Below are 10,394 nucleotides of genomic sequence, written 5' to 3'. Positions count from 1 at the left end.
CAAAGTAAAATGAAAGACTGAAAATAAAGAGGTAAGCCATGAGAAATCAGACAGAGGTAAAGAGAAGCAAGAAGGAACAGTAACATTAACCTCAGATAAGGGTATATTGGTTAGATATAAATTGAAAGCACTAAATAGGATAAAAATTAATTTATAAAAGGCACAATTTACAAAAAGGATAGAGTAGTCATAGTCCTGTACAAACCAAAGACATAGCAATTGAATACATAAACCTACCTTTTGGAAATGCAAGAAAAACTAGTTTAAGATACATTTAAGTTGAAATTTTCAATCACACCTCTTTTAGAATTAGACTGATCTAGGAAATACGTCAGAGAATTGAATTCTGCAATCAATAAATTTGAATACTAAAACCAGTACACCTGATGTAATAGAAACACAGAATTTTCCAAATATAAGTAGAAAATATGCATATTTTAAATGTCCATGGAATATGTAAACGTTGACTATGTTCTTGACAAAGAAGAAAATCTTAATTTAAAAAGTACAGAACCTAATTCTCTGATCATAATAAAACTAGAAAAAATAAAAAGATGATTGAAAAAAAATTTTTTTTAATGATACCAAGTCCTGGATAAACCTTGGATCAAAGAGAAAATTACAACATATGTAAAGAGGAATGAAAAAGAGAATACTTTAAACTAAAAGCTATAGAACACAACACAAGCTGTATTCAGAGGCACATTTATGGCCTTAAGATGTCTTCATTAAAAACAAAAGATTAAAGGGACTTCCCTGGTGGTCCAATGGGTAAGACTCTACGCTCCCAACGCAGGGGGCCCGGGTTCAAGCCCTGGTCAGGGAACTAGATCCCACATGCGTGACACAACTAAGAGTCAGCATGCCACAACTAAGACCCAGAGCAGCCAAAATAAATAAATACATATAAAAAACAACAAAAACAAAAAACAAAAGATTAAAAATGGAGGCACTTAGAAAAAAATAATCTTAGATCCATATTTAGAAGTTAGAAAAGAACAACAAAAGAGAGTAGGATGAAGAATTATCACAAAAACTAAAACTGAAAAATAGAACAGCAGAAAAACAAACTCCAAAGCTGGTTCTTTGACAAGTTCAACAAAATAGACAAATCCCTTGTGAGCCTGACTTAGGAAAAAAGAAAGCAAAATTATGTAAGGTTAGGAATGAGAAAAGTAAACAACCACATGTGCAGAACAGATTTTTTAAATCATAAGAGAATTCTATGTCTAACACAATGACAACTAATTTGAAAAACCTTCTGGAAATGGATGACTTCCAAGCAAATTATAATTGATCCAGAAAACGTAGAAAAGATGAATAACTCAATTATCATAGAAGAGAGTAGACACCTTGTTTAAAATTCACATATAATGCTTCATGTAACATAGTTTCACAACCAAGTTCTCTATTCAGTCTTAAAAGAGCAGATAATTCTAAAGTTACTTAAATTATTTCAGACCATAGAAAAATGTGAAATGCTCCCTAATTTATTTTAAGGGATCTCATATAATTTTAAATACCAACATACAATTAACATAGTACCAAAAAAACCTACATACCAATCTCACTAATGAGATATATTCTAAATAAAATATCAATAAATGACACTTAGGAGTGTATCAAAAGAATAATATACTTTGACCAAATAAAGTTATTTGAAGAGCCTATCAGTATTTTGATAGGCACTGTTTCAAAAATTTTTGTCATAAACTTTTATCTTTAATACACTGAATTTTCTCATCCTGGAACATGAAAATCTCCATTTACTTAGGTTTTTCATGTCTTTCAATAATATTTCATATTTCCCATAAAATTCTTGTACATCTTTTGCTCAGTGTATTCTGATAGGTTCCTTTTTTTCTATTTTATTACTGGTATGTAAGAAAATTTTAAGTTTTTATATGTTGATTTAGCCACTTTGCTGAACCATTTAATTAGTTCTAACAGTTTGTCATTTCATTCTCCTGCATTTTCTAGAGAGAAAATCACATCATCTGAAAATAATATTTTTGCTTCTTCCTTTCCTAATCTTTTTTATCTTTTTCTTGTTTTGTTGCGTTGGCTAGAAAATCTAACACCATGCTGAAATTAGCAGTGAAAGTGGGTATCCATTTTTCCCTGACTTCAATGGGAATTTCTCTAATGTTTCATCGCTCTGTACAATATTTACTATAGATTTATGGTGCCTTTTATCAACTGTTATTTATCCATTCCAATTTTGCTGAAAGTGTTTTAAGTAGATACTGAATTTTTTCAGAAAACATTTTATCAGTTGAGATGATCATACAGTTTTTAAACCTCTAAACCATACAAATGATTTATAGCAACAGATTTTCTTTTCTTTCTTTTTCTTGTTGTTTTCAGTTTTTGGCTGCACCCCGCAGCATGTGGGATCTTAGTTCCCCGACCAGGGATCAAACCCATGCCTCCTGCATTGGAAGGCAGAGTCTTAACCACTGGACCACCAGGAAAGTCCCAGATTTTCTAATATTAAATCATTTCATAAGTGCTTTCTTGTTCCAAATGAAGTGCAAGATTGAATTTGCTAATATTTTACTTTAGAGCTTTGTATCTATGTGAGTTTGGTCTCTAGTATTTTTTTTTCTTCCCCTTGTGCTGTATTTATCAGGTTTTTCTATCAGGGGGATGCTAACAATACAAAATAAGTTGAACTACAGTGAGGTATCACTTCACATAGGTCAGAATGGCCATCATCAAAAAGTCTACAAATCATAAATGCTGGAGAGGATGTGGAGAAAAGGGAACCCTCCTATACTGTTGGTGGGAATGTAAATTGGTGCAGCCACTATGGAGAACAGTCTGGAGGTTCCTTAAAAAACTAAAAATAGAGTTACCATATGATCCAGCAATCCCACTCCTGGGCATATATCTGGAAAAGTCAAAAACTCCGATTCTAAAAGATACATGCACCCCAATGTTCACAGCAGCACTATTTATAATAGCCAAGACATGGAAGCAACCTAAATGCCCGTTGACAGATGAATGGATAAAGAAGATGTGGCGCATATATATATATATATATATACACACACACACACACACACACACACACACACACAAACAGACACATATATACCTATGGAATATTACTCAGCCATAAAAAAGAATGAAATAACGTCATGTGTGGCAGCAACATGGATAGACTTAGAGATTATCATACTAAGTGAAGTCAGTCTGACAGAGAAAGACAAATATTATATGATATCACTTATATGTGGAATCTAAAAAACTGATACAAATGAACTTATTTACAAAAGAGAAATAGACACAGACATAGAAAACAAATTTATGATTACCAAAGGGGAAAGGGGGGGGAAGGATACATTAGGAGGTTGGGATTAACATACACACTGCTACTATATATAAAATAGGTGAACAACAAGAACCTACTGTATAGCACAGAGAACTATATTCAGTATCTTGTAATAACCTACAGTGGAAAAGAATCTGAAAAAGAATACATGAATATATATATTAATCACTTTGCTGTACACCTGAAACTAACAGAACATTGTAAGTCAACGATACTTCAATTAAAAAAAATTTTTTAAAGTTGAACAACTCTCCTCCCCCACCTCATTTCATACCACAATTTCCATGACAAAAAAAAATCAACAAGCAAAAATCATGCAGCTTGAAAGTAGCATTCCAGGAATAAAGGACAGCATGATCAGGGACACCAGGATGAAAAAGCACAGGATATGCTCAGAGGATAGGGTATACGACTTCTTAAACTGGAATAAGTAACACAAAGTAAGTCTGGCCCAAGCTGCTAATTAATCTTCAAATCACAACTCCCCTGCACTCAATTTATTCATTTTGTATACAAAACAGACTCCAAACTCCAGCCTGTATTCAAGATCCCTCCTGCTTTAACCTAACTTCTTTTTACATTCCAACCTGTGCTTGTCTGTGATGTCTGTCTGCCTAGCATGCTGTCTATGATGGTCTATGATGGCACATCCAAATCATACCCACCTATCAAGGGGATAGACCAAATGTCCATGAAAAGTTCTCAGATCCAATGAAATTATATTTGAATTCACTGTACTACAGCTATTTATCGTCAGCGTTTGGCTTGCCTACTTCTTAAGCTCTTTGACAGCTATACTGGGTTGTACAGTGTCACATTCCCCCCACCCCCACCCCATTCATGTCCTTCCTGGAGCTTCGAATGTGATTTTATCTGGAAGTAGTGTCATTGTAGATGTAGTTAGTTAAGATCAGGTCATACTGGAGTAGGATGGGCCCTTTATCCAACGGGACTAGTGTTCTTTTAAGAGATGAGACACAGACCACAACATGAGAAAAGAGTTAAGAGACTGGAGGAAGGCAGGTACAAGCCAAAGAACACCAAGGATTGCTGGACAGCACCAGCAACTAAGAAGGGGCAAGGAAGGGTTTTACCTAGTCTCAGAGGAAACATGATTCTGCTGACACCTTTATTTCGGACTTCCAGCCTCCAGAACTGTGAGAAAATAAATACCTGTTGTTTTAAGGCACCCAATGGGTGTCACTCCGTTATGACAGCCCTAGGAAACTAAGACAACAGCAATTTTAATTTCTAATTTACCTTCCCAACCCAAAGACTGCCATATCCATAGACCAGCCCAGGACTACGTAGGCGCTCAATCCCGGCGGTGGTAAAGGAATGAGTGAGCTTCAACAGTCCTACTAATCAAGAATTACCAGGCGCTTATGAGCTACTGCTGTGAGATGCACAGCCAACGTTCAGCAAATGGTAGCCATTAATGCGGCAAGATACGGGGCTACACAGATAAACGAAAGACAGTAAGAAACTAAATACAGCAAGGGGCAAGTGGAGCAAGGCCAGAAACACGGGCAGTTGTGGGGGGTAGTGGGCCTCGATTCCCCGGAGGATCCCCGTGGGAGAAGTGGGTTGTTTTCTGAATAGATGGAGTCTCCAACCCGCTCTCTCAAGCCCCACTGAACGACTCCCAGGCCTCTCTGGCCGTGGACCCAGCAACAAACACACCCCTCCCCCAACCCGCGTCCCTAGCTGCTCTAGACCACCCTACCGGGCGTACGGCATCCCTCCCAGAAAGCGTCAACCACTTAGTTCTCTCCGCGCCTGCGCACGGCGCCTCGACCCGACGCACCACCCCACGCTACTGCGTGGGGCGGGACTTCCTCCCGGCGCCCCGGAAAGCGGAAAGAGCTCTTTTCCGCCGGAAGAAGAAAGGAGTTGCCGCCGAGATCGGACACCGGAGAGCAGGCGTCTTCTGGCACGTAAAGTAAGGCCGATCTCCGGCCACCCGGCGAGGCGGATGACAACAGCGTCCTTGTAGGCAGGCTGGCTGGAGTGTCGGGCTTCAGGAGACGCGGAGGGGAACCGGAGTAGAGGTGAGGGGTCGGTGTATCTGTCGCCGTGTCAGCGCTACCGGCGACCTAGGTCTCATGACTAAGTCATCGTCCTCCGCTTTCTGGACCTCGTCTGAAAAACGAGCTTGGTAGCTCACGGAGCTGTCGTGGGGATAGATGTGAAAGGGAGAAATCCACACTCAGAATGCAGTTTAAGAAAAAAATTCAGTAGGTGAAATTTCCCATGGGCGCTATCCTGTGTTGAGGAAGGTATGCAACGTGAAGGTCTATACAAACCCAGACTTTCATAATCGATGATTCCTGCTTGAGGCAGCAGCGCCTGTTGCATTAATTTGAAAAAGTACACTCACAGTCGGTAATTTTTAAGCTTCCTGAATCGGCCAGCAAAGTCACTTGGTATTAGAGGTAGAACCATACCCGTTCTTTCATCTTTTATTTATTTATTTGTTTGTTTGTTTGTTTTTGGCTGCATTAGGTCCTTCCTGCTGTGCACGAGCTCTCTCTAGTTGCGCGAGCGGGGGCCACTCCTCCCTGCGGTGCGTGGGCTACTCAGTGCAGCGGCCTCTCGCTGCGGAGCATCGGCTCCAGGCCCGCGGGCCTCAGTAGTTGTGGCTCACAGGCTCCGGAGAGCAGGCTCAGTAGCTGTGGCGCACGGGCCCAGCTGCCCCGCGGCATGTGGGGTCTTCCCGGACCAGGGCTCGAACCCGCGTCCACCGCACCGACAGGCTGATTCCCAACCACTGCACCACCAGGGAAGTCCCCCCTCCTTTCATCTTAAATTGAAGCTCAGTCTTTGAGAGGAGACAGGCTGAAAGTAACACAGGTTGTTAGTGATAGAGATGGGACTAGAAGTGACATTTCTTCATTTCCAACCCAGAATTCTTTCCTCCACACCATACCATCTCTTTGGATTGCTGAACAAGTCTTTTTGGGGGGAAGTGAGCAGGAGTGAAGAGGGTGGTGGTGTACATTTAGGTGCAGTATGAATCCATCAAAGGCAAAGTCACTATGTGTCAGGAGTTAGAACTGTCATTTATTTACATTTTAGATACTCTATAGATGTAGATGCATCTATCATTTCCTATTCAGGAACGTATGTGTAGTAACAAAACGTGAAGATGAAACTTTGCGTACCTCTTACATACCTTTACACAGAAAGGCCTGGTGTTCATAGGTATATGCTCACCTTGGAAGACTTATCACTAACTATTTGAGTTCTCACTATGAATATTTACTGTAACAATCTGTGGAAGTGTTTACTCAAAACACTGTCTGAATCAGAAACTAGCTATAAAGAACTCGTAAGTTGCCCGCAAGTCCAGGGCAGATGCTGTAGAGGGCATTGCAGTCACACCTCAGCTGTCTGCATAAGTAATACTGCACTTAGTGCTCGTGCTCTTTAAAAGTATTGTGCGTTCTCTCTCATCTTTTCCATATTATTAGGTGGAAATGTCTTGTAGGAACGTGGGAAAGCCTAAGAGGTCTAGAAAACAACCTGAACATTAGCAAATATTGAAAACTGTTAGCATCACACAGGGGAAGTCTTTCCACTGAGAAACTCATTCAACTAGATGTTCATTGTGAGGGACCCACTGTTACTCTATATAAATTATTTTCAAACTTTTTGCTCTTGGGACTCCCTTACAAATTATTGAGGATTCCAAAGAGCTCTCATTTATGTGTGTTATATATATATCAGTATTTATGGTATTAGAAATTAAAAACTGAGAGTTGTCTTTAAACACAAGAATATATAAGCACACATTCTGTTGTTAGAGTGAAAGGATCTCAGGGGCCCTCACAGGGACCAGACTTTTAAGAATAACTGCTCTATACAAATGTTTCAAAAAAATTTTAGATGATTGCTGTAGCAAGTGATTGTGACATAAGCAGAAGTATCACCTTAAAAATGGAATAACAAGGGGCTTCCCTGGTGGCGCAGTGGTTGAGAGTCCAACTGCCGATGCAGGGGACACGAGTTCGTGCCCCGGTCCGGGAAGATCCCACATGCCGCGGAGCGGCTAGGCCCGTGAGCCATGGCCGCTGAGCCTGTGCGTCGGGAGCCTGTGCTCCGCAACGGGAGAGGCCACAACAGTGAGAGGCCCGCGTACCGGAAAAAAAAAGGAATAACAGGGACAGTCTTATATTTCTATAATTTCTACTGGAATTATACTGAGTTCATAGTTATTACATAAGTAGGTAATTGGTGTTTAAAACACCTTCTCTTTTGCAGAAATCTTTGACAGTTACATGTGGTTATTTTGGGGAAATTGGCTTGAAGTTCTCTGAAGGGCTGGGAACATATTTTTCTGCTTTAAAGGAGTGAAACATAGGCTCCCACCTGAAAATTCTAGCCAGCCATCAACTTTTTAGGAAAGGATGAGATTTCAGTAATGAGGAGTGCCTCCTTCTGATTTTTCACCCTGCGGGTATTACATAAATTTGGCCAAGGTTGTCTCAGGGAGTGGAGCTGTTGTTTGGCATTGAGCTACTGTAATTGTTACTTTGTATTACTTGTGAGGACATCTTTCCCATAAAATGGTTTTTTAAAGACACTTAAAGGAATTTCCTGGCTGTCCAGTGGTTAGGGCTCCATGCTTCCACTGCAGGGGGCACGGGTTTGATCCCTGGTCGGGGAACTAAGATCTCACAGGCCGTGCTGCATAGCCAAAAAAAAAAAAAGTATTAAAAAAAAAAAAGGACACAACATTTGAGAAGGAATCGCCTGTGATCTTTGTAAGTCCCTAAATTTTTCATTACCTCAACGGCATATAACTTCCTCCATCAAAGTCTTAGATTCTAAGACCAGCAGAGAGCCAGAGTCCTGTTGTGCTGTGATATCAGAACATCTGTCAAGCTCAGGGCCGAGGGGGTAGCTTCCACTCACCAGCCTCCAGAGGATATGAACCAAATTTATGTTTCAGAGCATTTTAAGTAAACATATTGTAGACCTTTGGGCTCTCTTAATTAAGAGTAGTCAAAACTATAATATTAAATGTGTCAAAGAGCTCTTGCAGTCATGGGGAGGAGCTTTCTAGTCCACACACATCTTCCCCACCCCCTAGATTCTTCTAAGCCCCTCCCACTCTGCCCATATTAGAAGTCACCATGGCTCACTGCTAACTAATGGGATTATGTATTAGATCCCTCAGGTGTATTGGAACAGAAGAAAGGTTGAGAAGTACTCCCCCTGCTCCTACCAGTACACACAGATTTGAAAGCTACTTTCTAATAAAGAGGCTTTTCTTTTAATTTGGAAGACAATTTGATGTCTCCTTTTCTTTTCAGATATATAAGCTCTTTGAAAGCAGAACACTGTTGTTTCCATGTTCTGATCATTCAGAGATTATGAAGGCACAGTTCCTGCCTTTGATTTGCTTACTGTCAAGCGGAGTAGACACAGGTCATGGTGGCACTATAGCCGCTTAAGTATTCTGAAGGAGGTGAGTATGTGGAACTTAGCCTGGGAGAGGGAGGAATTAAGCAGTGCTTCTAAGAAGTAACTTTTATACAGGCATTACTTGGGTGGGCCAGGAGCTGGGGGTGGGGGTGGTGTTCATTCCAGATTCCCAGGAATCTGTGGCTGGTTTATAAATTGTACAAAAGACACTATCAAGTGTCTTTTCCAGAGCTCTTTCCTTATTTTTGGATCGTGCTTCTCTTGTTTTCCTTCTCTCTCACTGCCCCCTCCCCCTTAATTGGATGGGTATTTGGGATATAAAGGGAAGTCAGAGGGTAGAAATCTTTCTGTGTGGCCGAATAATAGGATGGCTTTACCAAGAAGTGATGTGTGTACTCAGTAAATCCATTTGTAAAAAGTAAGTTCCTGCTTTGTTTAAATGCATAGCTGGGAAATCTCAGCTATGTTGGTTGGATTCTTTCCCAGTGAGTGGATTATATTCTTGTCTCCAGTACAGTCTATTTGAATATAAGGACATGTCGTAAGCTGCTTTCAAAGAAGAGACCCACATTTAGGCTTAGGAATGAGCACAGGGGAGACAGCAAGGTTAGAATCCGAGTTCATTGTATAAAAACATTTTTACCGGTTATGTCTGAATGACTGCATGTTGTTTTAATCAGCTGCAAACTGTTTAGTTGAATTTGCATAACTCAAATAAATGATAGTTTAATTCTACCAGGATTTGAGTGAGGTGGAAATAGAGCAGAAAAACCTGAATCTATCAATGTGTGGGAAAAATGAAGAAAAGGCAATTAATTAGTTGGGCTTAATTTTTTTCTGGGATTGGGGAATAGCAGAAAACAAGCCCTGAAGTAGAAAGACATGAACTAGCCCCTGTTCAGTAGCATTTCTAAAATATTTGGGACATTTTACTAACTTGGGGCATAGCTGTGCCCAACTCATGGTTACACTCCTTCGGGAGACTTCCTAACTGACAGAAAAGATGTTGACTGGGTGCAATCTTTGCAAATCACAAACTGTTATCTTTTTTTTTTTTTTTTTTGGCTGCGTTGGGTCTTCGCTGCGCGCGGGCTTTCTCCAGCTGTGGCGAGCAGGGGGCTACCTTTTGTTGCGGTGCGCGGGCTTCTCATTGTGGTGGCTTCTCTTGTTGCGGAGCATGGGCTCTAGGCACGCAGTCTTAGTAGTTGTGGCTCACGGGCTCTAGAGCGCAGGCTCAGTAGTTGTGGCGCACGGGCTTAGTTGCTCCATGGCATGTGGGATTTTCCCGGACCAGGGCTCAAACCCGTGTCCTTTCATTGACCGGCGGATTCTCAACCACTGTGCCACCAGGGAAGCCCACAAACTGTTACCTTGCATTTAGATTCATTAAGCGTTGGTTGCCATGAAGCAAGCATATGCAAGAGTTCAAATCTCTTAAAGGTTGAAGTTATAAAAGTAATAGATTACCATTCCCTCAATATCTTGACATGCTAGAGGACAGTGTTTTAAAAGCTGGACTTGTCATGTTCTTCTGGAGACTAAGAAATTAGAGTCCTTGAAGTCAAGCTGACTCTGCTTTTAGCCTCCTAAATGAAAAGGTAGATAGAACAGGTCTTGTTTGCAAACT

At 40.8% G+C, this 10,394-nt stretch overlaps 2 long non-coding RNA genes across 4 annotated transcripts in view; one reads left to right on the top strand and one right to left on the bottom strand.

Annotated features, from left to right (window-relative positions):
- Window positions 1-2,918: 2,918 nt before the first annotated feature.
- Window positions 2,919-5,092, bottom strand: LOC307182273. The gene is made up of 3 exons (XR_013827162.1): window positions 5,064-5,092; window positions 4,432-4,492; window positions 2,919-3,471 (listed from the first exon to the last, which is right to left on the bottom strand). It is a non-coding gene; the product is annotated as an uncharacterized lncRNA (long non-coding RNA).
- A 133-nt stretch (window positions 5,093-5,225) lies between these two features.
- The window catches only part of LOC307182881, a 27,283-nt gene continuing 22,114 nt past the window's right edge, over window positions 5,226-10,394 (top strand). For all 3 annotated transcript variants that reach the window (XR_013827284.1, XR_013827285.1, XR_013827286.1), the window contains exons 1-2: window positions 5,226-5,388; window positions 8,656-8,810. This is a non-coding gene — a long non-coding RNA (uncharacterized lncRNA). The remainder of the gene's footprint in view (window positions 5,389-8,655; window positions 8,811-10,394) is intronic.

Source organism: Stenella coeruleoalba (assembly GCF_951394435.1).
Source record: "Stenella coeruleoalba genome assembly, chromosome: 2".
NCBI classification, from domain to species: domain Eukaryota; kingdom Metazoa; phylum Chordata; class Mammalia; order Artiodactyla; family Delphinidae; genus Stenella; species Stenella coeruleoalba.
Note: the sequence above shows the minus strand (reverse complement) of the source record. Positions and strands in the feature narration are given on the sequence as shown.